Source organism: Dama dama, chromosome 30 (assembly GCF_033118175.1).
Source record: "Dama dama isolate Ldn47 chromosome 30, ASM3311817v1, whole genome shotgun sequence".
Classification (NCBI taxonomy): Eukaryota; Metazoa; Chordata; class Mammalia; order Artiodactyla; family Cervidae; genus Dama; species Dama dama.
Genome location: NC_083710.1, coordinates 5,464,354 through 5,482,623, shown reverse-complemented (window position 1 = coordinate 5,482,623; position 18,270 = coordinate 5,464,354). Strand labels below are relative to the sequence as shown.

The 18,270-nt window shown below is 38.5% G+C and overlaps 2 pseudogenes; both read right to left on the bottom strand.

Annotated features, from left to right (window-relative positions):
- Positions 1-353: 353 nt before the first annotated feature.
- Positions 354-3,299, bottom strand: LOC133049689 (transaldolase-like; annotated as a pseudogene).
- A 6,207-nt stretch (positions 3,300-9,506) lies between these two features.
- Positions 9,507-18,270, bottom strand: part of LOC133049688 (ubiquitin carboxyl-terminal hydrolase isozyme L1-like) — a 31,472-nt pseudogene continuing 22,708 nt past the window's right edge.

The following is an 18,270-nucleotide window of genomic DNA, read 5'->3' as shown; positions in this document are numbered from 1 at the left end:
ATTGCTTAATAATATTATGATGGTTCTTGCCATACATCAGTGTGAATCGGCCATAGGCAAGCGTATGTCCCCTCCACCCTGAACCCCCTCCCACATCCCTCCCTGCCCCATCCTTCCAGGTTGTCACAGAGCACCAGCTTTGGACGCCCTGCATCACATCAAACTCCAACTGGTTATCTATTTAACAAAAAAACAAAATATTAAAAAAATAAAAAAGTTTTACATATAATCAAGTACCTATGGTTCCTCCCTATTAAAAGTAGTAAAGAACCCAAGATTCATTTCAAAACATATGCAACTAGGCCCCAATTCAAAGATAGTGCAGATCTTGTGGTCCAGCTTTAGGAGTTGTGCTATTTTCCATTCTCCACGCTGAACATTCCTTCATCAGCATCTGATTCAGCTTCACAGTCTCTGCAGCAAGCCTATGGATACCATTGGAGAGCTTCTCCATGACCATGTGGTCCTCCTTGTGCAGTCAGCAGATGGATTTTTCATCCAGGTGGAACTTCTCCAGAGCTGTACCACCTTGGTGAACAGTGCGGGCACCATCTTTCCGTGGTGTTTGATCTGGGTTGAGGGGGTGAGGAAACAGCAGGCTTCCAGGGCCCTGACCTAGCAGTACTGTGGAAGTAGGCACCTGTGATGATCATCTTATAGTGGAGCTTCTTATAATAGTTGCAGATCTTGTTGACACTCTTCACTAGTGAGTCCTCCAGGGGTTCCTACAACATCTTGTATGTGTTGGCCACATGACAGCCGAAGATGCAACCCAGGAATGGGGACATGAGTTCACCTGTCTCTGCACAGGCCATCTCCTGGGCAAAGGATAAGAGTAGGGTCATCCTGTAATGCATGCCATGCTCCTTCTCTAGCTTCTTTCCAGACTGAATTCCTTCTCAGGTGGATGACAGCTTTATCAGAATCCAGTCCTTGCTGATCCTGGCCTCCTTGTATCTCTTGATGAGGTGCTGGGCAGGGCCAACATGGCATTCTTATTGACAGAGAGCCTTGCATCCACTTCCATGGATACCCAGCCCAGAATATTCTTCAATATTTCTGCTTCAAATAGCAAATAAAATTTATCAAGAGCATTTATAATTTGTTCCTCTTGTGACCCATCCAGGCTCCTGCATAGGCTACGACATCCTCCACCAGCTCCTGATAGGTGGGTGTCTGTGCCATGGCCAGGATCAAGGATGTATTGGTTGTGGCATTCTGGGGCTTGTACTAGTCAACAGTGTGGAAATTGCCTGTGTCGGCCTCCACTGCAATCAACTGTTGGAGCTGGTCCAGCACACTCTCCATCCTCTGCAGCTTCACCTGGGAACAGGACTTAGTGAGAGTCTGTGAGAGGGGGCATCCTACCCCTTTCCCCTGTAGGCCCCACCCTCTTCCTTTGTTTCAGAGATATCTGGTAGCTGTTTGACTTCATAATAGACCTTTTGATCACTTGCTTTTCCCTTCTGGCTCTTAACCACTCATGCTTTCTATTACCAATAAGCAATGGAACCTGTGAAACCTCAGGCCCCCACCCTCAACCAAATAAAATCAGAAGCCCAGATCTGCTTCCCCACCTTCCCAAACACCCATCTCACCCACTTCCTAACCTCCCCACATCATTACTCTCCCCCACCTAACTCTGAGGTCCCAGGTGTACCCTCCAGGAAGTGTGTGTAATAAACTTTGTCCTTCAAAGTTTCCTGATGGTTATGACTAAGGGCATCTTGCAATCACAGTAAGAACCACAAGGGCTAGTCCAGCCACAACATGAATTTTGAAAGGAGAGTTATCTGTGGGGAGATTTCTGGGCCCAGATGAGTGCTCTCACGTGTTTCTAGCCATAGCATCACTGTTGATAAGCACAAAACAATAGCATTTTTCTTATAAGTCTTATGGAGAATACTTGATAAAGGAAGAGCGGGAGGACAGGGAGTGAAAGAAAGCTTGACCACTGCGGGAAGAGATGTTGCCAGCATAAAATCAAAGGATTTTCTTCACCATCCTATAAGGTTAAGTCACTAGCCCCTTCAGTCGATGACTGGACAGTGCACCCTGGAAGGGTTTTGGAGGAAAACTGGATGAGGCATTCTATGCTTTGGAAAAACAAGCTTCTTAGCAAGTTTGATGTCTATTTTAGGAAGAATTTTAATAAACTCAGATTCTCATAACTTCACATATGCAGAAAAGCATCAAAATCATTAACTGAGATATCTGTTATTTGTGACTAGCAGTAATATTTTACCAAAATGTGTGCTTGACTGCACATATTCCTTAGCCATATATATATATATATATATATATATATATATATAGCCTTTCCTCCCTACTTGTTTGGAGAAGTTCTTCAGATATTGCCTTTCCTCCCTACCTGTTTGGAGCAGTTCTTCAGAGCTATCTGAGAAACTGTTTTCCAGGCTGTAGTCCGCAATAAGACCCTGATTAAAATTTAAACTCACAGCTCTTACAGCATGTGGTTTTCTTTCAGTTGACACTAGATATTTTATATTCACAAGTATTTGTACATTTAAGTCTCACACAAACTCTATTGAAAGTTAGGGTCATTTACTTTCTCTGTAAAATTGAGATATTGAGGTGCATCTTAAGTAACAGGGAGGAGTTTTCTGATGCACACAGAGAGATTTTTTTTTTTCCTTATTAAGGTCTATAGAGGTTGCCCTGGTGGTTCAGAGTACATTCTATGGTGTTGTATTCACTGGGTTTATTGCATCCCACTTGGCCAATCACCAGATATATGATCTTGGACAAAATACTTAATGTTTTTAGGTTAAGTATTTTTCTGCTTTTTCAGTTGTATAGAAGAAAATTATAGTAGAAACTGCCTCATTCTTCATGATGATTGCTATGAGATAAATGAGATAATATATGTAAGGTGCTGAGTGTACTTCCTGGTACATCAAATATTATCTTCTTACCAAGCTTAGTTATGATCATTTAAATTTGCAAATGCTTCAAATATATCATTGTTCAAATATACTATTCCTCTAACCCCATGCCTAAAATCCTAATAAAGTTATTACCAGAGCTAGAAGTCAACCCAGAGCTTTCACTACCATTTTTCTTTTATCTCTGTTTTATATTTTACAGTATCAAATATTTCAAAACAAATTAATTAAAAAATGATGAAGCCTGTTGCTGTCAATATTCACTAAATATTAATGCTTCACTTGAGTATTTTATAATAATTTTATAATTGATTGGGTGCAATTACTTAGGCCTCCTTTATTCCCCATTTCTACAAAGACACTACACCTATTCCAACATTTATTTACGCTCATTCCACCTCTACAAGAGAGGAGGCTTGTGTGGATCATTTTCATTCATGTTTTTAAAAATTCATCATCAGTTCAGTTCAGTTTGGTCACTCAGTCATGTCCAACTCTTTGCAACCCCCTGAACCACAGCATACCAGGCCTCCCTGTCCATCACCAACTACAGGAGTTTACCCAAATTCATGTCCATTGAGTCAGAGTTGCCATCCAACCATGTCATCCTCTGTCGTCCCCTTCTGCCCTTGCCCTCAATCTTTCCCAACATCAGGGTCTGTTCATATGAGTCAGCTTTTCTCATGAGGTGGCCAAAGTATTGGAGTTTCAGCTTCAACATCAGTCCTTGCAAGGAACACCTAGGACTGATCTCCTTTAGGATGGACTGGTTGGATGTCCTTGCAGTCCAAGGGACTCTCAAGAGTCTTCTCCAACACCACAGTTCAAAAGCATCAATTCTTTGGTGGTCAGCTTTCTTTATAGTCCAACTCTCACATCCATACATGATTACTGGAAAAAGTATAGCCTTGAGTAGACAGACCTTTGTTGGCAAAGTAATGTCTCTGCTTTTTAATATGCTGTCTAGGTTGGTCATAAGTTTCCTTCTAAGGAGTAAGCATCTTTTAATTTCTTGCAGTCACCATCTGGAGTGATATTGGAGCTGCCCAAAATAAAGTCAGCCACTGTTTCCACTGATCCCCCATCTATTTGACATGAAGTGATGGGACCGGATGGCATGATCTTAGTTTTCTGAATGTTGAGCTTTAAGACAACTTTTTCACTCTCCTCTTTCACTTTCATCAAGAGGCTCTTTAGTTCTTCACTTTCTGCCATAAAGATGGTGTCATCTGCATATTTGAGGTTATTGATATTTCTCCTGGCAATCTTGATTCCAGCTTGTGCTTCCCCCAGCCCAGCATTTCTCATGATGTATTCTGCATATAAGTTAAACAAGCAGGGTGACAAAATACAGTCTTGATGTACTCCTTTTCCTATTTGGAACCAGTCTGTTGTTCCATGTCCCGTTCTAACTGTTGCTTCCTGACCTACATACAGGTTTCTCAAGAGGCAAGTCAGGTGGTCTGGTATGCCCATCTCTTTCAAAATTTTCCACAGTTTATTGTGATCCACACTGTCAACGTCTTTGGCATAGTCAATAAATCAGAAATAGATGCTTTTCTGGAACTCTCTTGCTTTTTTGATGATCCAGCAGATGTTGGCAATTTGATCTCTGGTTCCTCTATCTTTTCTAAACCAGCTTGAACATCTGGAAGTCCACGGTTCATGTATTGCTAAAGCCTGGCTTGGAGAATTTTGAGCATTACTCTACTAGCATGAGAGATGAGTGCAATCGTGTGGTAGTTTGAGCATTCTTTGGTGTTGCCTTCTTAGGGATTGGAATGAAAACTGATCTTTTCCAGTCCTGTGGCCATTGCTGAGTTTTCCATTGCTGACATATTGAGTGCAGCACTTTCACAGCATCATCTTTCAGGATTTGAAATAGCTCAACTGAAATTCCATCACTTCCACTAGCTTTGTTCATAGGGATGCTTCCTAAGGCCCTCTTAACTTCACATTCCAGGATGTCTGGCTCTAGGCGAGTGATTATACCATCATGACTATCTGGGTCGTGAAGATCTTTTTTATCCAGTTCTTGTATGTATTCTTGCCACCTCTTCTTAATATCTTCTGCTTCTGTTAGATCCATACCATTTCTGTCCTTTATTGAGCCTATCATTGCATGAAATGTTCCCTTTGTATCTCTAATTTTCTTGAAGAGATCTTTAGTCTTTCCCATTCTTTTGTTTTCCTCTATTTCTTTGCATTGATCACTGAGGAAGGCTTTCATATGTCTCCTTGCTATTCTTTGGAACTCTACATTCAGATGGGTATATCTTTCCTTTTCTCCTTTGCTTTTCACTTCTCTTTTTTAACAGCTATTTGTAAGGCCTCCTCAGACAGCCATTTTGCTTTTTTGCATTTCTTTTTCTTGGGGATGGTCTTGCTCACTGTCTCCTGTACAGTGTCACAAACTTCTGTATGAACAGTATGAAAAATTCACCATATATGTATGTATTAAAAAATAATATAATGTTTTGTGTGTTTTATAATTTTGAATAAATGGTATCATGCTATTTGTGTTATTCTGTAAATTACTTTTGCCTTTAATATTGCATTTTTGAAATTTACTTATGGTGGAATATAATAATATATCCTCAGTCACTCAGTCATGTCCAACTATTTGCAACCCCATGGACTTTTGCCTGCCAGGCTCCTCTGTCCATAGGCATTCTCCAGGCAAGAATTCTGGAGTGGGTTGCCATGCTCTCCAGCAGGGGATCTTCCCAACTCAGGGACTGAACCCAGGTCTCCTGCATTGCAGGTGGATTCTTTACCGTCTAAGCCACCAAGGAAGCATAATGATATAGTTTGTCTATTTAAGCTTTTCAATAACATAATCTATGTCACTATATTCATTCCCATAATAATACTTAAATTGTTTCCAGCTTTCTTTTTTACAAAAAAAAAAAAAAATGCTGCAATGAGCAGCTTAATTTCTATCTAATGTGCAAAAGTGCAAGAGTTCCTCAAAAGCTTATATTTAGAAGTAGAATTGCTGATTAAAAGAACAGGTGCTTCTTCAACTCTACTGATGTAGTAACAAATTTCTACAAACTGAGTAGCTTAAAATAGCAAATATATATATATATATATATATATATATATATATATATATATATTTTACAGTTCCGTAGATCATAAGGCTGATACAGGTCTCACTGAGATAAAATGAATATGCTTGCAGGGCTGCATTTTTTTCAGGAGGCTGTAAGGAAAATCTGTTTTCTACTCTTCCTTGGTTGTAAGGCAGCAGCCCCAATCTGTTTGGCACCAGGTACCAGAGTTTTTTAAGACAATTTTTTTCACAGACCCAGAATGTAGGCTTGAGGATGGTATCTGGATTATTCAAATGCATTACATTTATTGCACAATTTGTTTCTTTATTATTACATCAGCTCCACCTCAGATCAGCAGGCACTAAATCCCAGGGCTTGAGAACCCCTGTTCTTGAGGCTGTCCACATTCTTTGGCTCATGGTCCCATTCTCCATCATTAAAGCCAGCAATGGTAAGTTGATTTCTTCACAAATCTCAATTGACCTCTTCCATAGACACATCTTTCTCTGACAACTGGAAAGTTTATCCACATTTAAAAACTCATTACGTTGGGTCCACCCAGATAATCCAGACTAATCTGTTTATTTTAAGGTCAGCTAATTAGCAACCTTAATTCCATCTGCAACCTTAATCCCCTTTTGCATGTAACCTAACAGATTTTGATGATTAGGAAAGTGACATTTTGGGGATCATTGTTCTGTCTATCATATCAACTTTATTCAATGTTGTGTAATAGTTCTTTAAAATGTTTTTGGCAATTATATTCCTTCTGAGAAGCAGTGAATGAAGTTTCCCCTTTTTTTGTCTTTTGGTCATTTACCAGGTGTTATTACGTTCAGTTCAGTCGTTCAGTCATGTCCAGCTCTTTGCGACCCCATGAACTGCAGCACGCCAGGCCTCCCTGTCCATCACCAACTCCTGGAGTCCAGCCGAACCCATGTCCATTGAGTCAGTGATGCCATCCAACCATCTCATCCTCTGTCATCCCCTTCTCTTCCTGCCCTAAATCTTTCCCAGCATCAGGGTCTTTTCAAATGAGTCAGCTCTTAGCAACAGGTGGCCAAAGTATTGGAGTTTCAGCTTCATCATCAGTTCTTCCAACGAACATCCAGGACTGATTTCCTTTAGGATGGACTGGTTGGATCTCCTTGCAGTCCAAGGGACTCTCAAGAGTCTTCTCCAACACCACAGCTCAAAAGCATCAATTCTTCAGAGCTCAGCTTTCTTTAGAGTCCAACAATGACATCTGAGTTTCAATAAAATGCAATATGTATTAAAAAGATTTTCATTGAATAAATCAGTTTCATATCTGGTTTCCTTTCTATTGAAATGCAAAAGTGAAAAAAAAAAAAAAACCTTGACTCTTATACTCAAATCATCAATAATCTACTGTTGAGACACAGTTGAGCAGAATGTGTTTTCAAAAGTCTATATGTGGCTTGAGAGGCAAAGAAAATTAATGCTTGCACAAGGTCTTGGTTGCCTTAAAATCCCATGTACAATAAATGCAATAATATATGTATCAAGCATAATTTTTTTATTATGAGCACTATATTTCAGGTAAAATATTCTAGGATTTTAGAGGGTTCTTTTTTTTTTTTCACTTATTTTTATTAGTTGGAGGCTAATTACTTTACAATATTGTAGTGGGTTTTGTCATACATTGACATGAATCAGCCATGGATTTAAAGTTAGCATAAAATGACAAAATAATCTTATCCATTTGTACATTTTACATTATAAACTCATATGAACTATAATGATGCATAATAAAATGTAATTGCTGCTTTTATATTTTGAATTATCAATTGAATTATGATTTCAATCATTTAAAAAATCCAGTTTTATCTCCACTTTCAGAAGATTTTCTTTTTTCTTTTTAACAGAAAAGCATTTAGAATTTGTAGAAATTCTTTAGATAACGTTAGGTGCTGGGAGAAGTAATCTTTCAAAATTTAGGACTTTGATAAATCTGGGTAGAGATTTTGCACCTTAAAGTGTCTCGAAAACTAAAATAGTGTCTAATACCTTTACATTAAAAACTTTAAAAACTCATCTTACTTGGTAACGATAACCCTATATGCAAAATAGAAAAAGAGACACAGAAATACAGAACAGACTTTTGAACATTGTGGGAGAAGGTGAGGGTGGGATGTTTCAAAAGAACAGCATGTATACTATCTATGGTGAAACAGATCGCCAGCCCAGGTGGGATGCATGAGACAAGTGCTCGGGCCTGGTGCACTGGGAAGACCCAGAGGAATCGGGTGGAGAGGGAGGTGGGAGGGGAGATCGGGATGGGGAATACGTGTAAATCTATGGCTGATTCATATCAATGTATGACAAAACCCACTGAAATGTTGTGAAGTAATTAGCCACCAACTAATAAAAAAAAAAAAACAAACTCATCTTACTTCAGTTTTGACAGTAATTTTACAAATATATGTTTATAAACCTGTCAGTTTTAGCAGTTGTTTCTAGAGGATCTTTGAAAAATGATTGGTTTCTTTTACAAACCTAGAAAAAAGACTTTAAATCCTACTACAGAGTGAGAAAATTTTATTATTTTTTAACAGCTGTTGGCAGTGAGTTTGTTATGCTTATAATTTAAATGTTTTATTATGGAAAAATCTCAAACATATTCAAAACAATAAATATAATGAACATTCATGCATTCATCACATGGCAACTCTAGGCCTCCTAGCATTCTTTTTTAAGTTTCTATTTGGAAGATAGTTGCTTTACAATGTTGCGTTGCTTTCCACCATACAACAAGGTGAGTCAGCCATAAGTATACACATATCATGAGCCTGCTTCCCACCCACCATCCTTCCCTTCCTCAAGGTCATTGCAGAGCACTGAACTGAGCTCCCTTGTTACACAGCAACTTCCCACTAGCCATCTATTTTGCATATGTTAATGAATATATTTCAATACTACTTCATTAGTTCCACCTTCTCCCTCCCCTGCTGTGTCCACAACTCATATTTCCAATTTAATGTCTATTTTTTGCAGCAATTTTTTTGGGGGTATAATTGCCTTACAATGTTGTATTAGTTTCTGCCATATAACGTCTATTTTGAAGAATAAATTTTGAGTATTAGTAAATAAGCTTGGCATCGTATTTTTAAAAAACACTATTCATGCTCATTTCTGATTTTTCTTAATATAAGGTTGAATTTTTCAGGCATGCTAATTATGATTCTGCAGTAACATCCATAAGTGAAATCAAGCATAATAGATATCAATTTCTTAATATGCTATATATATACATATATATGTTTTCTGTATTTAATCTTTAAAAATGTCACAATTTCAGGAATATGCTAAAATCATGAAATAAAACATTTCATATATTCTTTGGAACAATTGGATAGGGTTGAATTTAGAAAATGTTGAGTGGAAACATCTCATGCTGCTGAATGTAAGGAATGTTTCACTAGTGTCGGCCTTCTAAGAATCTCACGTCTCCCAGGAGCCAGTCTGGCAGCTAAGTAACCGTCCCAGAGCAGCCTGTGTGAGGTACAACCTTGGCACGAACTTAGGAATGGATTTCAAAGCACAGCGCCTGGAGCTCTTGTTCAGTTACAATCTCTGTAGAAAAAGCCCTGACATAAATAAGTGCTATAAAAGCTAAAATGGAACGAAGTAAAATGAAATACAAATGTGCAAACTGTCCCTAGGACCCTCCTTAGCGGGACCTTCCTACTTACAAATACGATGCCTTTATTTGCAAGGAGAGTAAAACTCAGAGTGTTTTCCATTTGTAACTTTAAATCTATTTTGAAGGAAGGCAGTATCTCAGAATACCCAGAGACCTAGTTGCCACATGTATTTTAATAGCAGCATGCTTTTGTAGGAATATACTTTCTGTTTGTCAAATTTTGGGAGGAAATTTCTGCTTATTCAGTATTACAGCAGCTTGGAATGTAGGCTCTGTTCTGTAAGATATAGATGCGATTCCATGATAAGACTGTTCTCAATAGGTTTTCATTCTGGATTAAAAGATAACATTGCACACTATTATATATAAAAAAATAAATAAATAAATAAAACTAGTAAGGACCAACGGTATAGCACAAGGAGCTCTGTAATGACCTATGTGGGAAAAGAGTCTGAAAAGCAGTGGAGACGGCTGGTCCACTTTGCTGTGCAGCAGAAAGGAAGACGACATTGTAAACCAACTGTAAACCATCTTTTTTTAAAGAGAGAATATTACTTAGAAGATGCACATATGCACAGGGCGCTCACACAGGAGATGGCCACTAATGTCAGGTGAGAAGCTGGGATATCTGACCTCCACGTGAGCCAGGGGTAGAGCTAGGACTGACACGGCTCTGTCGTATTTGTGGAGAGTCTGACAGTTCTCTGATACAGTGGACTCTAGTGGTGTGTCTCTTGACAAATCCCAAGTTTGTCTTTACCACCACAATGATCTGTCCAGGACTTGTCATTCTATGTGTAATTAACTTTAGAAAACTAAGGTAGTTGTGCATTTCTTAATTATCTCTAAAATAGCACATAGAACACAGAAGCTATACTCTTTTAAATTTCTGTTTTCTAGGAGAATAAACATTTCTTTTACAAAAGAGCACTTGGAATGAGTCTGTAATATTTTTATAATTGCAGTAAATTAAATAAATAACATAAAGTCTAGATCAAAATGTTGCTCCTTCTTGCCATTTATTCATCAAAATAAATTCTTTTCTAACTTTACATGAAATAGAACTTGTGCCTTTTTATTTAACTATTATTAGGTCATGCTCAATATTTAATAACATCACATTAAAAATAGTGGATTTTAATTATTTTAATGTCAGTCACACTAATTCTTCAAGGTAATTGATCATTTATTTTAGCCCTTAATAAAAGATGCTCCAATCAAAATAAATTAATTAAAAAATAAAAATTAAAAAGCCCCCCTTCCAAAAAAAGGTCCTGTCACTGGACTTTGAAAGAGAGGTAGGAGGTTGAAGTTTTAAATGACAAACACAATTTCAGACAAGTATTTACCTGGCATTTTTAATATAAAAATGTGAGAATATTTTCCTAAAGAAAGGAAAAGTAAAATTGTTCAAAAGGCAGTAACTTTTATTCAAAGTAAGAAGTTATACAATTCTACTAAGAAGCCTTTTCAATCTGTTATGACTCCACAGTAAAATTATTGGGCCATTTTCTAATATTTTGATAATTTATAATACTTATTCTGTGAAAACTTTTGCTTCTTCATATTTGGGTTTATCTGTAATACATATAGAGCAAATATATATGAAATGTTTTGTTGTTCAGCAGCTTAGGTATGTCTGACTCTTTGCAACCCTATGGACTGCAGCAAGCCAGGCTTCCCTGTCCTTCACTGTCTCCCAGAGTTTGCTCAGATTTATGTCCATTGAGTCAGTGATGCTATCTAGCCATCTTATCTTCTGATACTTTCTTCTCCTTTTGCCTTCAATTTTTCCCCAAATCAGGATTTTTCCCAATGAGTTGTCTCTTTGTATCAGGTGGCCAAAGTATTGGAGCTTCAGCTTCAGCATCAGTCCTCCCAATATCTAGGCTTGATTTCCTTTAGGATTAACTGGTTTGATCTCCTTTGTGCCCAAAGGACTCTCAAGAGTCTCCTCAGTTCAGTTCAGTTGCTCAGTCGTGTCTGACTCTTTGCAACCCTATGGACTGCAGCACACCAGGCCTCCCTGTCTATCACCAACTCCCAGAGTTTACCCAAACTCATGTCCATTGAGTCAGGGATGCAACCCAACCGTCTCATCCTCTGTTGTCCCCTTCTCCTCCTGCCTTCAATCTTTCCCAGCATCAGGGTCTTTTCCAATGAGTCAGCTCTTCACATCAGGTAGCCAAAGTATTGGAGTTTCAGCTTCAACATCAGTCCTTCCAATGAGTATTCAGGACTGATTTCCTTTAGGATGGACTGATTGGATCTCCTTGCAGTCCAAGGGACTCTCAAGAGTCTTTGCCAATAACACAGTTCAAAAGTGTCAATTTGTCGGCAATCAGCTTTCCTTGTAGTCCAACTCTCACATCCATACATGACCACTGGAAAAATCATAGCCTTGATTAGATGGACCTTGTGGCAAAGTAATGTCTCTGCTTTTTAGTATGCTGTCTAGGTTGGTCATAAGTTTCCTTCCAAGGAGTAAGCATCTTTTAATTTAATGGCTGCAGTCACAATTCTGCAGTGATTTTGGAGCTGCCCAAATTAAAGTAAACCATTGTTTCCACTGTTTCACCATCTATTTGCCATGAAGTGACAGGACCAGATGCCATGATCTTAGTTTTCTGAATGTTGAGCTTTAAGACAAGTTTCTAACTCTCCTCTTTCACTTTCGTCAAGAGGCTCTTTAGTTCTTCTTCACTGTCTGTCATAAGGGCAGTGTCATCTGCATATCTGAGGTTATTGATATTTCTCCCAGAAATCTTGATTCTAGATTGTGTTTTTCCAACCCAGCGTCTCTCATGATGTACTCTGCATATAGGTTAAATAACCAGGGTGACAATATACAGCCTTGGCGTACTCCTTTTCCTATTTGGAACCAATCTACTGTTCCATATCCAGTTTTAACCATTGCTTCCTGACCTCCATACAGGTTTCTCAAGAGGCAGGTCAGGTGGTCTGATATGTCCATCTCTTTCAGAATTTTCCACAGTTTATTGTGACCCACGCAGTCAAAGGCTTTGGCATAGTCAATAAAGCAGAAATAGATGTTTTTCTGGATCTCTCTTCCTTTTTCGATGACCCAGCAGATGTTGGCAATTTGATCTCTGGTTCCTCTGTCTTTTATAAAACCAGCTTGAACATCTGGATGTTCACAGTTCACGTGTTGCTGAAGCCTGGCTTGGAGAATATTGAGCATTACTTTACTAGCGTGTGAGATGAGTGTAATAGTGTGGTAGTGTGAAAATTCTTTGGCATTGCCTTTCTTAGGGGTTGGGATGAAAACTGACCTTTTCCAGTCCTGTGGCCACTGCTGAGTTTGCCATTGCTGACATATTGAGTGCAGCACTTTCACAGCATCATCTTTTAGGATTTGAGACAGTTCAACTGACATTCCATCACCTCCATTAGCTTTGTTTGTAGTGATGCTTCCTAAGGCCCACTTGGCTTCACATTCCAGGATGTCTGGCTCTGGGTGAGTGATGACACCATCGTGATTATCTGGATTGTGAAGATCTTTTTTGTCCAATTCTTCCATACATTCTTTCCACCTCTTCTTCATATCTTCTGCTTCTTTTAGATCCATACCATTTCTGTTCTTTATTGTGCCCGTCTTTGCATGAAATGTTCCCTTGGTATCTCTAATTTTCTTCAAAAGATCTCTAGTTTTATCCACTCTATTGTTTTCTGCTATTTCTTTGCATTGATCACTGAGGAAGACTTTCTTCTCTCCTTGCTATTCTTTGGAACTCTACATTCAGATGCTTATATCTTTCCTTTTCTCTTTTGCTTTTCGCTTCTCTTCTTTTCACAGCTATTTGGAAGGCCTCCTCAGACAGCCAATTTGCCTTTTTGCATTTATTGTTTTGGGGGTGGTCTTGATCCCTGTCTCCTGTACAATGTCACGAACCTCCATTCATAGTTCATCAGGCTCTCTGTTTATCAGATCTAGTCCTTTAAATCTAATTCTCACTTCCACTCTATAATCATAAGGGATTTGATTTAGGTCATACCTGAATGGTCTGGTGATTTCCCCCACTTTCTTCAATTTAAGTCTGAATTTGGCAATAAGGATTTCATGATCTGAGCCACAGTCAGCTCCCTTTTTTTTTTTTTTTTTTTCCCTGACTGTATAGAGCTTCTCCATCTTTGGCTGCAATGAATATAATCAATCTGATTTCGGTGTTGGCCATCTGGTGATGTCTATGTGTAGAGTCTTCTCTTGTGTTGTTGGAAGAGGGTGTTTGCTATGACCACTGTGTTCTGTTGGCAAAACTCTATTATCCTTTGCCCTGCTACATTCTGTACTCCACGGCCAAATTTGCCTGTTACTCCAGATGTTTCTTTACTTCCTACTTTTGCATTCCAGTACCATATAATGAAAAATACATCTTTTTTGGGTGTTATTTCTAAAGATATTATAGGTCTTCATAGAACCGTTCAACTTCAGCTTCTTCCGCGTTACTTGTCTGGGCAGAGACTTGGATTACTGTGATATTGAATGGCTTGCCTTGGAAACGAACAGAGATCATTCTGTCATGTTTGAGATGGCATCTAAGTACTGCAGGTGTTATTCAGTTCAGTTCAGTTCATTTGTAACATTGCTGTGAAAATAATCTATTATTCTAATTAATTCAAGCATAAGCGATACAAATTAGTATTTGACTATCAGTAAAGACTTTACTGTTACACATAGGAAGGATATACAACAAAATCCTAATGTATAGTCGTTGCTGTTGTTTAGTCACCTAGTCGTGTCTGACTGTTTGTGACCCCAGGGTCTGTAGCATGCCAGGCCTTGCAGGTCCTCGCCATCTCCTGAAGTTTGCTCAAGCTCATGTCCATTGCATCAGTGATGCCATCCAGCCATTTCATCCTCTGATGCCCTCTTCTCCTTCTGCCTTCAATCTCTCCCATCATCAAGGGCTTTTCCAATGAGTTAGCTGTTCACACCAAGTGACCAAAATACTGGAGCTTCAGCTTAAGCATCAATCCTTGCAATGGGTATTCAGGATTGATTTCCTTTAAGATTGACTGGTTTGATCTCCTTGCTGCCCAAGTGACTTTCAGGAGTCTTCAGCACCACAGTTCAAAGGCATTAATTCTTTGGCGCCCTGCCTTCTTTATGGTTCATCTCTCACAACTGTACATGACCTATGGGAAGACCATAGCCTTTACTACGTGGACCTTTGTTGGCAGAGTAATGTCTCCACTTTTCAACACACTGTCTAGGTTTGTAATAAGTTTCCTGCCAAGAAGCAATCATCTTCTGATTTCATGGCTGCAGTCACCATTTGCAGTGATTTTGGAGCCCACAAAGGGGATATATGCCACTACTTCCACTTTCTCCCTCTCTTTTTGCCATGAAGTAACGGGGCCGGAAGCCATGATCTTAGTTTTTCATATTTTTTGATATTTAGTTTTAAGCTAGCTCTTTCACTTTTCTTCTTCACTCTCATCAAGAATCCCATTAGCTCCTCTTCTCTTTCTGCCATTACAGTGGCATCATCCACATATCTGAGGTTGTTCATGTTTCTACTGTCTATCTTGATTCCAGCTTATAATGCATCCAACCTGGCATTTCTCATAATGTGCTCAGCATATAGGTTAATCAAGCAGAGTGACAGCAGACAGCCCTGTTATACTACTTTCTCAATCTTGAATCAATAAGTTTTTCCATACAGGTTTCTAAAAGATGCTTCTTGACCCACATACAGGTTTCTCAGGAGACAAGTAAGATGGTCTGGTATTCCCATCTCTTCAAGAGCTTTCCACAGTTTGTTATGATCCACACAGTCAAAGGCTTCATTGTAGTCAATGAAATAGAGGTATATATATATTTGTGTGTGTGTGTGTGTGTATATATATATGTATATATATATATATATATTCTGGAATTCCCCTGCTTTCTCTATGATCCAGAGAATGTTGACAATTTGATCTCTTGTTACTCTGCCTTTTCTAAACACAGCTTGGACATCTGGAAGTTCTTGGTTTGCATAACACTGAAGCCTAATATGCAAGATTTTAAGTATGAGCTGAATAGCATAGGAGATAAGTGTAATTATCTGATGATTAGAACATTCTTTAGTACTACCTTTCTTGGGAATTGGGATGAGGATTGACCTTTTCCAGTCTTGTGGCCACTGCTGAGTCTTCCAGATTTGCTGACATAGTGAATGCAACACCTTGGTGGTGAATGCAACATCCTTTAGGGTTCTCAATAGCTCTACCAGAATTCCATTGCATCCACTAGCTTTATAAACAGCATAGTTTCCTAATACCCATTTGACTTCACACTCCAGAATGTCTGGCTCTGGGTGACTGACAACTCCATCATAGTAATCTGGCTCATTAAGATCTTTTTTGTACAGTTCTCAATTTTATTCTTTCCATCTCTTTCTGATCTCTTCAGCATCTACTAGGTCTCTACCATTTTTGTCCTTTATTGTGGCCATCTTTTGGTGAAATATTTCCTTGATATTTCCAATTTTTCTGAAGAGATGTCTATAGTCTTTCCTCTTCTGCTGTTTTCTTCTAGTTTTATGCACTGTTTATTGAAGGTCTTCTTGTCTTTCCTTGCTATTCTTTGAAGCTCTGAATTTAGTCGGATGTACCTTTCCCTTTCTCCTTGCTTTTTGCTTCTTTTCTTCCTTCAGCTGTTTGTAAAGCCTCCTCAGATAACAGCTTTGCCATCTTGCTTTTAATTTTCTTTGGGATGGCTTTGTTCACCACCTCCTGTATAATATTACAGACCTCTGTCAATAGTTCTTCTGGTGCCCTGTTTACTAGATCTAATTCCTTGAACCTATTTGTTACCTCCACTGCATATTCATAGGGGATTTGATTTAAGTTGTACCTGGCTGGCTTAGTGGTTTTCACTGTTTTTGTTAGTTTAAACATGAATTTTGCTGTGAAAAGCTGATGATCTAAGCCACAGTCAGGTCCAGGTCTTGTCTTTGCTGACTGTAAACAAACATTCCATCTTTGACTAGAAAGAATGTAATCAATTTGATTTCAGTAATGACCATTTGGTGATGTCCATGTGTAAAGTTGTATCTTGTATTGTTGAAAAATGGTGTTAGTTATAATCAATGCATTCTCTTGGAAGAATTCAGTTAGCTTTTACCCTACTTCATTTTGTTCTCCAAGGTCAAAGCAAAGTCGCTCAGTCGTATCTGACTCTTTGCGACCCCATGGCCTATAAAGTCCATGGAATTCTCCAGGCCAGAATACCAGAGTGGGTAGCCTTTCCTTTCTCCAGGAGATCTTCCCAACCCAGGGATCAAACCCAGGTCTCCTGCATTGAAGGCAGATTCTTTACCAACTGAACTATCAGGGAAGTCCCTCCAAGGCCAAACTTGCCTGTTATTCCAGATATCTCTTGACTTCCTACTTTTGCATTCCAATCTCCAATGATGAATAGAACATCGGTTTTTTGGTGTTAGTTCTAGGAGGTCTTCTAGGTTTTCATAGAACTGATCAACTTCAACTTCTTTGCATTGGTGGTAGGAACATAAACAAACTGAGATTATTCTGTCATTTTTGAGCTTTCACCCAAGTACTGCATTTCAGACTCTCTTGTTGATTTTGAGGGCTAACCATTTCTTTTATGGGATTCTTACTCACAGTAGCAGATACAATGGTCATCTGTATTAAATTCACCCATTCCTACCCATTTTGCTTCACTGATTTCTAAGATGTCAATGTTTATTCTTACCATCCCTCCTTGACCACATCCAATTTACCTTGATTCATGGACCTAACATTCCAGGTACCTATGCAATACTGTTCTTTGCAGCATCAGATTTTACTTTCATCATCAGACACATCCACAACTGAGCACTGTTTCTGCTTTGGCCCAGTTGCTTCATTGTTTCTGGAGCTTTTAGTAGTTGTTCTCTGCTCTTCCCCAGTAGCATATTGGACACCTTCTGACCTGGGGGACTCATATTTCAGTTTCATATTTTTTGTCCTTTTATACAGTTCATGAGGTTCTCACAGCAAGTATACTAGGGTAGTTTGCCATTCCCTCCTCCAGTGGATCATGTTTGTCAAATCTTCACTATGACCCATTCATCTTGGGTGATCCTACAAGGCATGGGTCATAATTTCATTGAGGTATACAAGCCCCTTTGCCACTACAAGGCAGTGATCCATGAAGGGGAATATACAGTACAGGAAACTATATTCAATATCCTGTGATGAACTATAATTAAAAGGATATGAAAAGAACATACATATGTATGACTGAGTCACTTTGCTGTGCAGCAGAAATTAAAAACATTGTAAGTCACTTATACTTCAATAATATTTTTTTGAAAAAACTACAACTTGTGGTAAACCTATAATCGTTCATTATAAAATACAAATTTGAACAATATTCAGTATGGTGTTTCCCTAACTTGTGAAGTAAGACCCTATTTTTATGAGGATAAAAATAGAAGATGATGTAAAGAAGTGCTTTCATAATCACCAAGTGGGCAAAATATTGTATTAAAAATACTAGAGAGGTACATAATAATAACCATTGAAGGTATTTTTATAATTCCCAATGAAAAAGAGTGCTGCAACAAGAGTGTCAATTAAATGCACCTTAATTTTCTTTTATAAAATACCAAACAGATTATAGAATAAA